At 50.1% G+C, this 16,598-nt stretch overlaps 1 protein-coding gene across 4 annotated transcripts in view; it reads right to left on the bottom strand.

Moving 5' to 3' along the window:
- Window positions 1-14,727, bottom strand: part of PPFIA3 (protein tyrosine phosphatase, receptor type, f polypeptide (PTPRF), interacting protein (liprin), alpha 3) — a 92,224-nt gene extending 77,497 nt beyond the window's left edge. For 3 of the 4 annotated variants that reach the window (XM_015423151.1, XM_015423159.1, XM_015423166.1), the window contains exon 1: window positions 14,525-14,727. The gene's annotated coding sequence lies outside the window, so the exon portion shown is untranslated. Of the gene's footprint in view, window positions 1-14,520 lie in introns of all 4 variants that reach the window. The other variant, XM_015423142.1, reaches the window with a different exon arrangement.
- Window positions 14,728-16,598: the final 1,871 nt, after the last annotated feature.

Here is a 16,598-nt window from a genome sequence, read left to right as displayed (position 1 = left end):
AGACACAGTGACCTGGAACTCTGGGGTTCTCCATCACAGAAAGGCTGCATTGGAGGAAAGGGCTGGTGGCAGGGGAGACACCCTCACAGCAAGGACTCCTGGGAGCAGGTGACTTGAGGACACACGTAGACACCTGCTGCCAACTTACTACGGATGCAAATTATGGAATCAAGAGATGCTAACGATAGTAAGTATTAAATTCTTGCTGCCACCCCTCCAAGCAAAAATATTGGCTCCAGCACAGAACTGAGATGTTCCAGAGGAAGAAGAGTCAGAGGAGGCGAGAGCTCGAGATTAAGTTTTTGGGTGGATAGGGAAAGTAAGCATAGTCACAGAACAGGCATGAGGCTCAACCGGTTAGGGAACTAGAGCTGCCAGAAACCATCCCAACTCCACCCTCCCTTTTGCTTCCTTTCCCTTCTTTGGGGCAACTGACTTCCTAGAACAACACCTTCCCTACTTCCTCATGTAGGCTCAAATTCAGCCTGACCCGGGTTGCCAATCCAGCTGTTCATTGTGTAGAAACAATTCCTGCCCGTAGTCTTCCACCCAAACACAGCAGGAAGTCAAAATAAATGTGATGGCGTCCTCATGGTGGCCACGAGGAGGCCATCTCATTTAGTCTGATCCTGAGGAAGACAATAAAAGCATATACGGCTGCCAGGCCCCTTCTGGCAACTGGTGAGGGATGGGGTGGACTTGCCATTAGAAAGAAGAAAGTCTAGGCCACATTGCTGGCGTTGCACAGGAAGTGACATCATCATGCCAGCGACTTCCAGTTGACACTGGTATTTGGCCAAAAACTCTAAGGAAAACAAGCTTTTTCCATAGAGTTTCTGCCCAAATACCACAGCATCGCCCAGAAGTCGCTGGTATGACTTCACTTCCTGTGTGACGCCAGCAATGTGGCCTAGGCCTCTTTTTTTCTACTGGTGGTAAGTCCCCCCTGCTGGCCAGCTGCTGGGGGGCAGGGTCCCCACATCCCATGGGGGGGGGATCTGGCAACCCTAGAAGCATAGTTAGGGTGGCCAGCTGCCAGGTGGGGGCTGGAGATCTTCTAGAATAACAACTGGTCATGTTATGGAAATCAGTTCCCCTGGGGATAATGGCTGCTTTGGGAGATAAAACCCTATGTTATTATACCTCACTGAGGCCCCTCCCCTCCCCAGAACTTGCCCTCCCCAAGCTCCACTCTAGCCTTGCCAAGTCCCCCTGGGGGGGCGGGGAAAACCCCACCCCAGAGGCCCGTTCCCTGCCGCCAGCGGATCAGGGCCCCGGGGGGGAACTCCACCCCGACGTGCACGTCACCCAGCAGTGACGTGACAACGCCGGGCACGCTGGGGGCGGGGCCACGGGCATCCAAGGGAAAACTCTATGGTTTTCCCTCGGATGGCCGTGACTCTGCCCCCAGCGTGCCCGGCGGCGTCACGTCACTGCCGGGTGACATGCATGCGGTGCATGTGCACTCCAGACGCCGGGCAGGAGCCCCCCGCTTTGGAAGAAGATCGACTTGGCAACCTTACTCCACTCCCAAAATCTCCAAGAATTTCCCCACCCGGAGCTGGCAACCCCAAGCTTCGTCCATACTCTGTGCGGCTCCCTCCCTCAGAGGGCAAGGCGTAGTCAGTGGATATAGACCTTCTGGATCTGGATTCAAAACCAAGCTTCACTGGAACACTCAGAATGCAAGCCACAGTTTGCCAGCTCCATGAACTTGGTGGAGCAGTTTACATTTGTATAGCACTTTTAGGGATTCAAAACACTTCACAGACATCATCGCAGCAATAATACGTGTGCGTGGCTTCCGTCACCATTTCAAAGGGCAAGCAAGATTTTAAAAGGGCAGTAACCACTTGGGCAGGCACAGGGGCCGGCCTGGCTTCAAGCCAGCCGCGTTTGCAGCTTCTGTCAGGACTCAGCATTTTCCCCTGTCCAACAGCAGGCCAGGGCGCTGCACAGAACAAAGCAACACAGTCTCTGCCCAGGAGACTCACGTTCTTCATCTCCTCATTCATGGGAGGCAAAGCTGAGGACTGACAGGGTGCACAGTGAAGGGAACCAAGAGCAGACAAAACAAGGGAAAGGCAGTGCTGTAGGCCAGGCAGGCTGAACTTGACAGAAGGGCTATTTGTGCATGGTTCTCGGGGAGGGCTAGCAGCAGTGCCGTTTTTAAGGACTGTGGAATCGCCTCCCCGATCCCCTCTTACCCAAACATGCCCAGTGGTGGTGGAAAGTGCTGTCAAGTTGCAACTGACTTATGGTGACTCTGCAGGGTTTTCAAAGCACAAGACATTCAGAGGTGGGTTGCCATTGCCTGCCTCTGCGTCATGACCCTGAACTTCCTTGGAGGTCTCCCATCTAAATGCTACCCAAGGCTGACCCTGCTTAGTTTCTGAGATCTGGTGGGATTGGGCTAGCCTGAGCTATCCAGGTCAGGGCCAAACACACCTGCCCAGTCTGAAATGGTCAACTGGCTTCTCCCAATAATCCTGTTCACAGGTGAACGCATGTACAATCAGTGCAAACGGATTTTTCTTTATATGTGCGTTCAGTCTTCTCATGTTACATTCAATGCACGAACAGCTGAACGTTTAAGCCCTGCATTTATCCATGTACTAGTGCCCGGTTTCATTGGTCGAGTGACTGTGCATTGGCTCTTTCATACTGTCAGATGTACATGGGTAAAGGTTCCCTTGCTCGAAAGCCAGTCGAATCCAACTCTAGGGTTGCAGTGCTCATCTCCATTTCAAAGCCGAAGAGCCAGCACTGTCCGAAGACGTTTCCGTAGTCATGTGGCCGGCATGACTAAACACCAAGGCACACGGAACGCTGTTACCTTCCCACTGAAGTGGTACCTATTTATCTACTTGCAATGTCTTGCTTTCAAACTGCTAGGTTGGCAGGAGCTGGAACTAGAGACGGAAGCTCACTCCGTCATGCGGCACCCGGGTCTCAAACTGCTGAACTACTGACCTTCCACAGCCTCCAGTTCAGCGTCTTAACCACTTGAGCCACCACAGCTCCTTCAGATGTACATATACACATGCAAATTGTATATGAGTTCACTGTAACATGTGGAACAGGGCTCCTAACTGAGCGTGGCTGGCAGTTCTTTGAATGAATTCTTGTCATTCTTAGCTAGTACCCTAAAATGCTAGAGAGCCAGTTTGGTGTAGTGGTTAAGAGCAGCAGAATCTAATCTGGAGAACCGGGTTCGATTCCCCACTCCTCCACTTGAAGCCAGCTGGGTGACCTTGGGCCGGTCACAGTTCTCTCAGCCCAAAAAACAAACCTACCTCACCACCAAAAGAGCTAGAGTTTCAGGCTGCCAGACAATCTTTGGATCTCCTGGCTATACTACACCCACTGTCATATGATAATAATGATTAATTACTATTATTACCCTAAAATGCTCCCAAGTTAGCCAATTTGCACATCTCCTCTCCCGCCACCCCTATTTTCTACTGACTTGCCACTCCTGGCTCATTGCCTCTCCTGCCAGACTGCTCCCCCACGCCTGGAATGGCCTCTCTGCCTAACTACTCATGGCCTTCCTTGGAACCTGCTCATTCTGCAAGATCAGACTCATACTTTCTAAGCTATATTCTCCCGCAGCCCACGGTAAAGTCCCTGGTTCAAATCTCAATGCATCAATTTATCTGTTAGTACACCAGCACGGTGTGGTTGTCAGAGCAGGTTCTGGGAGACCCAGGTTTGAATCACTGCCCTGCCAAGGGAGCTTATGTCGATCACGCTTTTTTAGCCTAACGTACCTCACAGCGTTGGTTGTTGTGAGGAGAAAATGAAAAAGGGGAGAATGATGTTGTAAAGCCATTTCTGGTCCCCAATGAGGAGAAAGACTGCTATAATTATCTAAATAAGTACCAGGGCTATTTTGGGGCAGGAACGCACAGGAACGGAGTTCCGGCTGGCTCCCGAGTTGGCCACGCCCAGCAGGAACTCATTAGCATAACAGGCCACACCCAACAGCAGGAGCTCATTAGGATTGGCTACATTAGGGGGTGTGGCCTAACATGCAAAGGAGTCCCTGCTACAAAAAAAGTCCTAGGTTTTGACAACAAACAAGGTAAACAGAATAACAAGCAAAAGGTGGGTGTGGCTGGATGACCACACTTCTGGTAACATGGGGGTGTGGCCTAATGTGCTAATGAGCTGCGCTGTCAGGGGTGTGGCCCAATATGCTAATGAGTTCCTGCTGTTGGGTGTGGCCTATTATGCTAATGAGTTCCTGCTGGGCTTTTTCTACAAAAAGAGCCCTGATTAGTACACAGGTTTTTTCCCCTAACCTTGCTCCAAGAAGGTTAGGGGGACACACATTGGTTTCCCCTTCTCCATTTTATCGTCACAGTAACCCTGTAAAGGGGTTAGGCTGAGAAAGAGGGTTACCCAATGAGCTTCATGACTGAGTGGTTCCCTGAAGGTAGGTTTCCCCAGTCCTCACTCAATATTCTAACACTTCCACTCATTGAGTGGCCCCCACGGTTGTTTAAAGACAGGCAGGGCCCCAATTTGACTGACACACTCCTACATAATGGGTAAGATTTATAGACATCTCTTCCGCCAACACGTGTGTACACACGCACGGATGCTCACCCAACAGAACCCTTGGCTTTGTTCCACCATTTGCCTAGTGTGACAGACGAAAAGAATTATACAGTGGCTATAGGGAGAGGGCATTTGCTTCTGTGTTACCATAGCCCAGGTCAACTTCTAGTTTTCTCCAAGCTTCAATCTAACAGCTTTCAGCTCAAAGTCTGCTTCTAACATATACATGGAGTCAGCAACCGGAAGCCTTTGAGCCTAAGCGGGACTATAAAAATGGGTCATCTGCCACCCACCTCGGGGGTTCAGCTGCTGCGAGTTCTGTGGACAGAACTTTCAACATTTCTTTTCCTTGAAAAATCAGGCATGTGAGGGCAACCCGGACATGGACCACGAGGCAAGGGGGCTTCAAGACCTTGGGGAATGACTGTTTTGCCATTCCAGTTCAGGAATATGAGGGGAACTCTCAATCCCCCCCATGTTGTAGTCCATCACACACCCGTGTGCCTAGTTTTTCAAGTCAAAACCATCACTGGGGATACCATTCATGGAACTCCTATAACCAGATGTGCATGGTGGCACCTGGAGAACTCCTACTACGGTATTACAGTTGATCTCCATATGACTGAGATCAGTTCCCCTGGAGAAAATGGCTGCTTTGGAGGGTGGACTCTGTGGCATTGTACCCTGCTAAGGTTCCTCCCTTGGCCAAATCCTGCCCTTCCCAGACTCCCCTCCCGAAATCTCTAGATATTTCCCAGCCTAGAGCTGTCAACCCTAGCATAATGTCAAATTGACCGTACCAGTGCTTTTTTTCCTCCACACTCCCCACCTCCCCAGTTGGCAATGGAGGGGGCTAGAAGGCTTTTCTCATTGGTCCTGATTCGACTTAAGGGGCCTGTTCAAGCTGATGTTGCTGAATTCGAGAGCCTCCATTTGCTGACCTGTCATATAAATATACATATACAGGAGCTGCGGTGGCTCAAGTGCTTAAGACGCTGAACTGCAGGCTGTGGAAGGTCAGTAGTTCAGCAGTTCGAGACCTGGGTTGCCACATGACAGAGTGAGCTCCCGTCTCTAGTTCCAGCTCCTGCCAACCTAGCAGGAGTCATGCCGGCCACATGAACACGGAAATGTCTTTGGACAGCGCTGGCTCTTCGGCTTGGAAACGGAGATGAGCACCGCAACCCTAGAGTCAGACTCGACTGGCTTTCGAGCAAGGGAACCTTTACCTTTACATATACATTATGGCCCACTCCCCTCACTTTCTTCAAGTTGCTTTCCAGTAAAATTAATTGCTGAACAAAAATTTGCATGGTCCCTTCCCCTCACAAATAGCCATCCAGACTCTACTTTGGTAGACATAAGTCTTCCCACAATCACCTTGTGCAAATATTTCTTCAAAGAAAACACTGGTTGGTATGTGTGTGTGTCCCAGTCCACAGACATCATTTACACAGGTGCTCACACACACACACACACACTTGATCATCTCATCTATTCTATGGCAAGCTCTGCCACACCTAAACTATTCTGTAGGCTCCCAACTGGAGCACTTCCAGGGAAAGGAACTCTCCACAAACACTATACGCTGTCATTAAACTACATTAAGTCTTAATATTCAACTAAAGTATATTTCCCAGGAGTTTGAAACCACAAACAGCACCCATGGCTTCCAATCTGCTCTTCTGCTACCCACTGGTCCCGGCCACCCGGGCCATAAAATGTGGGGGGGAGGCGTGGCAGTTTGGCCCGGAGAAAAATAACATGTGGCCGCCCAATCACATGTCCCGTTGAGGTCCCGTGGGTAGGGGCAAGGTGGCAATCACACGACAATCCTGCAGCGCGGCAAAGAATCAGCGCGGCGCAATCTCACCAACGGCATGCACGATTCTGCGGAACAACGGAACTTTCGCTTTCCTCTTCGTGCGCATGCGCCGTTGGGTATTTGTGCGCATCCTGTGGAGACTTGGGGGGGAAAACCTGTTTGCAATGAGACATGGGCGGGCGCCGGATGCCACGGACTACCACCGGAAATGCGATCAGACGCCAGCCTTTGCCCCACGGTTTCCGGAAACTAGTATCTTGGAGGTACTCATTTTTTACTGCGCATCTTCGGCGGGAAGCCTCGGGTTCACCATGGGAGCTCTACGCTTCCCAGATGTTGCAGTTTGATCGTGCCCAGAAAATCCGCCTATCTTCCGTCTCTGTAGCGTGGCTAATGCTCCGTGTTACTGCAGCCACTGTTATCCAAATTAAACAAATACGCTTGAGGAGAGCCTTAACTCAGCGATAAAGCACTCGTGATCATATAGAAGGTCCCAGGTTCTATCCCTGGGGAAAGTCCTCCGTCTGAGACCTTGGGGAGTTGCTGCCAGTCAGAGAAGACAATATTGAGCTACTTGGTATAAGGCAATTTCATAGGTGAGCTAAGAATTACATCCCTGCAGTGGCAGGTAAGTTATTGCACACTGATCTCTCTGGGAGCAGAGGCACACAGCGACATGGCTGAATATTTAAAGAGTGTTGCTGGGTAGAAATCATGGCCACTGGAAACCATGCTCCCAGACCCTAAGGCCTTTCCCATAAATCGAAAGGCACTCTCTTTTCCTACAGCCAGCCTGAGGAAACAGGGTGAGATTTGGCCTTCAGGATCCAACCCTGCCATCCCCCTCTTTGGGTATAGCGACAAAGGTAAAGGTAAAGGTTCCCTTGCTCAAAAGCCAGTCGAATCCAACTCTAGGGTTGCGGTGCTCATCTCCGTTTCCAAGCCAAAAAGCCAGCACTGTCCGAAGACGTTTCCGTGTTCATGTGGCCGGCATGACTGAACACCAAGGCGCACGGAACGCTGTTACCTTCCCACCGAAGTGGTACCTATTTATCTACTTGCAATTTCTTGCTTTCGAACTGCTAGGTTGGCATACATACATACATACATACATACATACATACATACAGTCACGTTAAACAAAGCCAGAGATGCTCCTTTCCCCCAGAATTTCAAGGTATTCCAAAGGAATTATTAGCATTTCATTTATATCACACCTTTCTTCCAACACGGAAATGAAGGAGGCATTCACAGGGTCACCGAAAGTCTCTCATGCAGACAGTGACCAGAGCAAAGCCTCAGGCACTCTCAGATTATATCCTGAAATCACAAGCAAGATGAATTCCAGAGCCTGGAAAAGAAGCCAGCCGTGCTCCTACTAGAGCGATGCTATGGAATGAATAAAAGAACTCTTGCCTATTACAGGGCTTGGCCCTATGATCGATAATAAGCACTAGGGCTGAACCTTTAAGGAATCCTGGCTTAAGTTAAGCCCTGCATATGGACAAATGTAAATCCATGAAAGTCAAAGGATTTATATATGTCTCTCTCAGTGCACTGTGCTGCCCCTTCCAAGCAATGAAAATCACAGGGCCCCCAAAGCAGGAAAGGGAACTTTGGAAGCCCTCAAATTCTGGCATACTGAAAGATACAGTTCCGAGGCCTGTGCAGGAACACAGTCACCCTTGCACCTGCAGAAAACATCAAGACCCACACGTGGCAATGTAGCAGCTGGTGCAGACATATGCTGGATCTGGCCAGCTTTTTTGTTTAATCTTCTCCAATCCCCCTCCTTACTACAGCTCCTGTCCCACATGGTTTTTGTCCATGCAGGTCCCATGATCCCCACAGCACAGTGTTTTGAGGTGGTCAAAAGGGAATTAGGGTTGTCAGCTCTGGGTTGGGAAATACCTGGAGATCTGGGGGGTAATGTCTGGGATGGGCAGGGTTTGGAGACAGGAAGCACTTTAGTTGGATATAATGTCATAGAGTCTGCCTTCCAAAGCAGCCATTTTCTCCAGGGGAATTGATCTGTGTCACCTGGAGATCAAGTTATAGTCCCAGGATATCTCCAGCCACCACCTGGAGGCTGGCAACCCAAAAGGGGATCCTTCTCCCTTTTGTACCAACAGAAGAAGAGAAGAGATTGGATTTATACCCCGCCCTTCACTACCCAAAGGTGTCTCAGAGCGGCTTACAAACCCCTTTCCCTTCCCCTCCCCACAACAGACACCTTGTGAGGTAGGTGGGGCTGAGAGAGTTCTTGACAGAAACTGCTCTTTTTCAAGAATAGCTCTTATCAGAACTACGGCTTGCCCAAGGTCATTCAGCCAGGTGCAAGTGGAGGAGTGGGGAATCAAACCCGGTTCTCCCAGATTAGAGTCCGCGCACTTAACCACTACACCAAACTGGCTCTGGTTGGATCCAGCCCACAACTTTGAAATAAACAGTGCAGATGGAAGTATACATGAAACAGTCAGACTTTGGGAGGGGGGGGCATAGAACACAAGCACCAGATCCAATGTTCCCTCTAAGCTGTGGAGTCTTGTGAGCAAAAATTCTACTTTGTGAGCTACTAGCATTAAAGTTGTGAGTGAGTGATTTGGCTACTGCATAACCTAGTTTGCTCTGGAGCCATCCTTCCTGAGCTGAGACAAAAATGTGTGAGCTGGAGGCTAAAAAAATATGAGCTATCTCACACTAGCTCAGCTTAGAGGGAACACTGACCAGATCCGTCTCTTGTGTATGTATGCTGCAGACCAGCATATACTAAATCCCGTGCATGATTTACATACATTTGCAGATGAGAAGTGGCAAGAGCTATGGATATTGAGTCTGCAAGACACATTAAGGCAAAAGTATGCATACATATATGCTCTATGGCGTGCTCTCTCTCTCAAACACACAAAGCAAACACAGCTGAATATATAAATGTCCCGGCACTCAGATCATACACTTAATCCAAGATGCAGATGTACCAAACACACTCAATCCAAAAAGAGCCGGCGCTCTGAAGATCTCACAGATTTTTTTTTTTTAAAAAGCACCAGCATGTTTCTAGTCCTCATAGTCACAATTTAGTAACCAGGGCAGGACAAGAAAGGGGTATTTTAGCTGTGCCCTTGACCATTCATAACCACCACCCTTTCTGCTTGTCAGACCAGGCTTTGCTGTCAATCACTCCAAGAGAATTTTGAAAACAGAAATAAAAAGAACATTATGAACAGCTGAGTGATTCCCCCCCAAAAAAACACTTTTAAGTTTTAACAAAATTCAGCTGTTTCAAAGGGGAGGCTGATATAAGGGGAGATTTTCCCACACACACACACACACACCCATCATGTATAAAAGCAGCTTGTGAATGAGTTTTTGGTAGGAAAACTGTATAAGGAGATAGTTTCAGATGTGTAACCATGTTCGTCTGGAGTAGAAGAACAAAGGTGGAGTCTGACAGCACATTAAAGACCAACAAAATATCCCACGGTATAAGCTTCCATGCCCTGACCTGGTTAGCTTGAACTTGTCACATCCCAGAAGCTAAGCAGGGTCAGTCCTGGGTAGTATTTGGATGGGAGACCTCCAAGGAATACCAGGTTCATGACGTGGAGGCAGGCAATGGCCAACCACCTCTGAATGTCTCTTGCCTTGAAAACCCTGTGGGGCTGCCATAAGTCAGCTGTGACTTGACTTGACAGCACTTTCCACCACTATAGGTTTCTGTGAGTCGAAGCTCCCTTCATCAGACACCAAGGAGAAAGAGTTAAATAGCACTCCCCACCCCTTGCACGCACACACCTTCCTCTTTAAATAGCAGCCCCTGCAGCTGCATTCTGTTAAAAGAAGTTAGGGGGAAAAAATAATCATGGAACTATGCATAGCACGTAATTGTCTCCTTAGTTCATCCTGCGTGGAAAAAAGATCTCCATCTTTTTGGAAGAGGGCACGGAATCCCACCAACGTTGCATCCATTTAGGCATACGCATTCTGCCCCACAAATGTTCTTGCATGATCCTTGCATTGGAATGGGGAAGGGCTGTGGCTCAGTAGCAAAGCATCGGTTCTGCATGCAAAAGGTTCCAGATTCAGTCCCTTACATCTCCAGCTAAAGCATCTCAGGTGGCCTGTGCTGGGAAACACCTGCCCGAGACCCTGGAGAGTTTCTGCCACTCCAGAGTAGACAGAGCTGAACTACGTGGACCGATGGTCTGACTCGGTATACAACAGCTTCATAGGCAGAGGTACTGTTTACATGGACAGCTTTGCTCGCCAGGGCTCCAGACAGAAAAGTGACCCAGACAAATGCTTACATCAGAGGAAGTCCCTGCAAGCCATGTGGCTTGCAGCTAGCAAGGATGTCCATGTTATGCATGTGGAAGTCAGCACCCATCACTTGGATCCAAACTAAACTGGGAGTTTCCATTGATTCGTCCTTCCTGTTTGCAGATGCCTCTCATGCCATTCCTCAGGGTCTTCTATTGCCCAGGAGTAGCATTTTGTAGAGACCAGTGCAAGGGGGGAGGTGGGAAAGTTAAGAACATAAGAGAAGCCATGTTGGATCAGGCCAATGGATTATCCAGTCCAACACTATGTCACACAGTGACCAAAATTCAGGTGTCAACATCAGGAGGTCCACCAGTGGGGCCAGAACTCCAGAAGCCCTCCCACTGTAACCCCCCAAGCACCAAGAGTACAGAGCATCACTGCCCCAGACATAGTGTTCCATCTGTATCTTTTCTCTAATAGCCACTGATGGACTTCTGCTCCATACGTTTATCCAATCCCCTCTTGAAGCTGTCTATGCTTGTAGCTGCCACCATTTCCTGCGGCAGTGAATTCCACGTGTTAATTATTCTTTAGGTGAAGAAATAATTCCTTTTATCTGTTCTAAGCCTACTGCTCATTAATTTCATTGCATGCCCACAAGTTCTTATATTATGAGAAAGGGAGAAAAGTACTTCTTTCTCTGCCTTCTCTATTCCATGCGTAATTTTGTTCCATTCTGCCACTGGAAAATTTAGTCTCTGTCCGACCCCATCACTGTTACTTATATGTGCAGACACAAGAGATTTCACACTACATACTTGTTGATGTAAACGGAACCACATCTGTATGCACCACTGCAGTACAACTTGCAGGCAGCCTAACTGTGTTAAGGAGTTAGATAAGAAGCCACGTTTATACTTTCCCAATCTGATCAGAATCACATAACGTTCAACCACATTCACCTTGGCATCATATCTATGTACACTTCATACCTAAAAGGGCTACTTTATTCCATAGGACACACACCTGAAACACATATGCTCCAGTACACTCTACAAAAAGAGCTTGCACACTGTAATACAATATACATACTGATGCTGTGAACCACCTAATGATATCTTCCAACACTTCTGTGCATCCAGCAGTCATGTTGATACAATGGAGATGACACATCTTGCTACTTGAGCACATGTGAAAGACCTACACATGTTCACAGATGCACTGGCGCACAGTGCAACTACGCCTTTGTATCGCAATGTGATTGCCAAAGAATGAGTACACACCAATGAGCATGTGTATCATCAAAGTGCATCACTTTCAGTCCACTTGCACAAACAGGTTTTCACATCAACACCTCGTAACAGCCCACACGTTGATGGTGCATGCAGAATGCTTGTCATACTTCTCACAAGGTGTCCAACCAGAACACGGCCCTTGTGCACAAGAAGTGGCATGTTCTTCGTCTTGTCGTATCTTCCTACATCTGGGCTATAGGTACAGATGTGTCCAAGATAGCAATGGAGAATCAACAAGCTTGAAATTGTGGAGGTGGGAAATAGACAGTAAAGACACAATAGCCAGCTTCACTTTAGATGCTGGACAACAGCTGTGTGAGAATGGGATGTATCCCTTTGAAAATCCACAGGAGGGGACCTTCAAATGTTAGTGTGTGTATAAAGAAATCTCCATCTTTGGAGCACAGGGCTTTAAAGTGGTCTCACTGAGTATATAGGGTTAAATCCAGACAGCTTTTTCACTCAGTCTCACCCAAGTCTCTTCCTTCCTACAGCCCCTGTACCACATGGGGTTTTGTCCAGGGGAGTCCAACAATCCCCAGTATAGCCTTTAGGGGTGATCACTGAGAAGCCCTCCTCCCCTTTTCACTAACAGAAAAGCTAGCTGGACCCCACCTACAATATGGGCTTGCAGTCCTCATAAGCATGGTTTACTCAACACAGTTTACTCAACACCCCAAACCAGTGGTTATAACTTGTGCTATCGAAGACAGTACATGATATGTTTCTGTATGCCATAAAGGAAATGGTGGACCAATATATTTTACCAAGGGTGTCTTGATAGACACAGATGACCCAAGGGACAGGGTTACTGGGAGGGAAGATACAGTTTTGAAGGTACAGGGAAGAGATTTGGAGGCAGACATTTGCCAGGGAAAGCAAGCTAAAGAGAATCCAGCACAGGTGATCACGAGAAAAGGCAGTATGTGTAGACTAGAAAAATGAGTCAAAGTGTTGGTTCAATAAAAATGGAGATGCAGACAGCGGCGAGGGGAAGGACAGGGTATTGGGCCTGCCTGGTGGAGGATAATAGAATCAGAGAGGGTGGAGGACCTCCAGAGAGGGTGAGGGTCTGCACAGCTGGAGGCGGAAATCACAAGCAGGTTAGTAGTCAGAATCTGGACCCTGAACATGGGGGGGGGGGCGGCGGCACAGAAACAAGAGCTGCAAATGATACAAGGTTGGGGGTAAAGAGCAGGGAGGGATGGGACTGTATGTTTAGGCCAACCAAGGGGAACTGGAATGGAGAGGCTGTGGATGGAATAAAACAGCTGGGTAGAACCAGGTCAGATGAGAAATGCTTCCTGGTAAGAATGAATGGAGAGCAGAACCTGAAGGAAAGGGGGGGGGGAATGCTGCCTAGACATGAAATGAGGGTTGCTGGAGAGGGGCCCCCCCCAGAGTTGGGGGGAGCTATGGGGGGAAATGGGGAGAAAACTGGATGGGTGATGAAGGACAGTGAAGCAGGTGGAGGGGGGATGTGTTCTAAGTTCTAAATGGGGGACGCCTGCAGTAGTGGAGCCAGACGGGAATCGATGGGGGCAGGTTGTCATGGCGTTTGCAGAGAGTGGGGGCACACGGCCGCTCAAAGGGGAACTGGGGACAGCCGAGCAGAGCACCAAACAGGCTGGACGGAGGAAGGGGAGGGGGAATAAAGGGAAATGGGAACATTGGCTCAGGTCAGAGTAGAGGGGAGGAGGGCATTTGCTCCTGGGGACGGGGATACAGGCGTCTGAAAGAGGGACACGTTTGGATGCCGACAAGGCAGGCCTTAAAAAAGAAGTGGATAATCATGGGGGGGGGCACACACACACTCAGTGAGATAGGTTATGTGGGGTGCAAAGCTTAGGGGAGACCAGGAAGGGAACTGCTTGAGACAGGAGGGGGGCATCATGTGGATTGTTTAGTCTTGGGCATCTGGCCCTCGGAGACACTACAGGGCCCCGGCCACCCCCCACCCCCGGAGGCAATAGGGTCTGGGGGTAGGGAGCCAGGTCAGGCTTGGGTGGAGGTTTGGAAGCTTCCAGGAGGGCAGAAGCCGGATCAGGGTTTCGTGAGGCTCCGAGTTGGGGTGGCGGACTTGCGTGGCCAGGGCTGAAGGGAGCCCAAGAAATCCGGGAGGAGACCTCTCGGGATAAGGGTGCGGGAAAGGCACGAGGGATGCCCCGGGAGGCTGATCCCGATGGCGGAGTTGAGATGCAAGAAGCGTGCAGTGGGGAGGAGGTGGTGGTGGAGAATCTCGCCGGGGCATCACGGGGAAGGGTGCGTGGGGGCGAGGGTGAAGAGGAGGCAGCGGGTGCTTTGGGAAGGACGGCAGCCCCGCCGTGGGTGTCATTGGGAGCGGCCGCCCCAGAGATGCGGGAGTCAGGGAGGGCTGCATTTGGGGAAAGGCCGGCGGGAGGAAAGAGCCAGAGCAGAGGGAGGGATTGCAGAAGGGGGGGGGGGACTGAGGCGATATTTAGTCAGCGACAGGGAGGGGAGACGGAGATGGCCATGGGGAACGGGGCGCAAAGCTGCAACGGGGAGCGTCGCAGGGTTCCCGGGAATGGGGCTCCCCAGCCCGGTCCTTACCTACCTTTGCAGCAGGCGGGGGAGGCGGCGCTGCTCCTGCTGGCGGTGCTGATGCAGAAGGGATGCAGGAGGGACCCTGGATGCTGATGCTGTCCAGAGCGTCGCCCCCTGCGGCGGCCTTCAGGGACGATGCCAGTCCCCCAAGGGGATCCCGCTCCCCAGCCCCGGCATCCCTCCCTCCCGGCCGGCCGGTCGGCCACCGCCTGGCGCCCCCCCTCCCTCCCGCCCAGGCAGCTCCAGAGAGTAAAAGGAGGGGAAAATCCCGCCCCTCCGCTCAGCGCAAACCTGGGCGCGCCTGCCCCTTTAAGAGACCCCTGACTGACAAGGCTTTCGCCCAACGAGTGCGCGGCGAGGTCCGGGACTGCCCCTGAGGCACCGCCCACGCGTGGGGAAGGGAGGGGGAAGCCGGGCTCCGAGTGGCAAAGAGGCACAGCCAATGGGTAGGCCGGCTGATGGGCGAGGGGGGGCCTGGGGAAGCCAATTGGGGAAGCCGGCGGGGGGGGCTGGGTTTTAGGATGATGTCATCCGGTGGTTCTTTAGGAAAAAGGAGGGGGGGAAGAAAGAAGAGGGGAAGAAAAATCAGATGCATCGCAGGTAAAAGGAAGGGGGGGAGGGAGGCAGGGGGAGAGTAACAAAAATGCATGAGATCAATGCAACGATCCGGGGAAACGTCTAAATTTGTGTTATAATCTGAGGGCACGCAACAGTCCGGAGACTACGAATGAGACACTGCACCACTGGAGGGGAAAATGCACCAAATGCGCGCAAGGAGAGAAATGCACTGATTCATGCAGCAGGGGGGGGGGGAAGCCGTGAGTCCGGCGGGGGGGGGGGGGGGCAGAACTAATATGCATGTGTCACCTGGAAAATGCACCTACATCTGGGGAAATGCAGCAGTCCGGGGGCGGGAGCACCAAGAACACAAGCCAACAACCCCGTGTGGACTCCCCCCATCCGCCCCCAGGGCCACAACTCCTTGGACCTCGCAGAAAAGATCATTCCGTGGGCTCCAGGGGAGCGAAATGCACCAGTCCATGCGACAGAGAGAAAATTTCTCAAGCCACCCACTACAAGGAGATGCACCAGTCAGTTTTACTCAGGGGAAAGAGCAATACATGCACCTCAAGGGAACCTGAAGGGGGGGGGGGACCATACCAAACCACGTGCTGCTGAGAAATGCACCAATTTGTGCAAGCCGATGTGAAAAAAATGCTTCAATCCATAAAAAACCGTGTCAGTCAACGTAGCCTAGAGAAACACATCCATCATCCTCACGGAATGTATCTGTGCATGCAACAGCCTATGAAAATTCATTTGTACCGGGGAGAAGCATGAAACAAAGCCCTGAAAGATCAAGCATTCGTTGCTGGGCCCTGTAGAGGAAGTGTGGTAGTGGAGAGACTCCAGGAAATAACATGGAAATATATATCATGACATGTTCTATGGGGAAGGTGCAAAAAAAAAATCAATACATGAAGCCCAAGAACTGCAAATCAATGCAACACAAGAAGACGATCCACGGGGGAAGCAGCAAAAACCATGCATCATTAAGGGCCCTTCTAGGTGGCAGGGGGGGAATAAAACATTTAATGCTTGGTGTTGTGGAAATGCTAGCTCTGAATCGACATCGGTGGAATTATAGTCTGACCCTGTGTAAATATGCTGGAGTAGTTATGGGGCAATGCTTTCTTTTAAAAACAGGGCATATAGGAGCTCCCTTGCTGGAGCAGGAAGGAGGATACTTGGCCTGTGAATAATACAACTGAAAGGAAATTAAATAGGGGGGAAATGTGAAAGGGTACATAAAAATCCAGAACATTGTTACAAGAAGAAGGTTTGGTTTCCTTGGGTCCCTCTCTTTTGCATTTCTTTTTAGGGTGATCGGAGCTTTACCAAGTGTCTGTTAACACAGGGAAGCATTCGGTGCTTAAATCTAACTCATAAATTGATAGTGGTGCACAGGTACTAGCCAATAGACGCCTGCGCCTTCTGCACAATTTACAGTTGATGAGCTAGCTTTAAGAAGGAACCAAGGTTATCTTTTCCTCGTGACAAAATACTTTATTTTCAGAGTGCTG

The sequence above is a fragment of the Gekko japonicus genome, unplaced genomic scaffold (assembly GCF_001447785.1).
Source record: "Gekko japonicus isolate JY-2015 unplaced genomic scaffold, Gekko_japonicus_V1.1 scaffold1358, whole genome shotgun sequence".
NCBI lineage: Eukaryota > Metazoa > Chordata > Lepidosauria > Squamata > Gekkonidae > Gekko > Gekko japonicus.
This window is presented reverse-complemented; position numbering and strand designations above follow the sequence as displayed.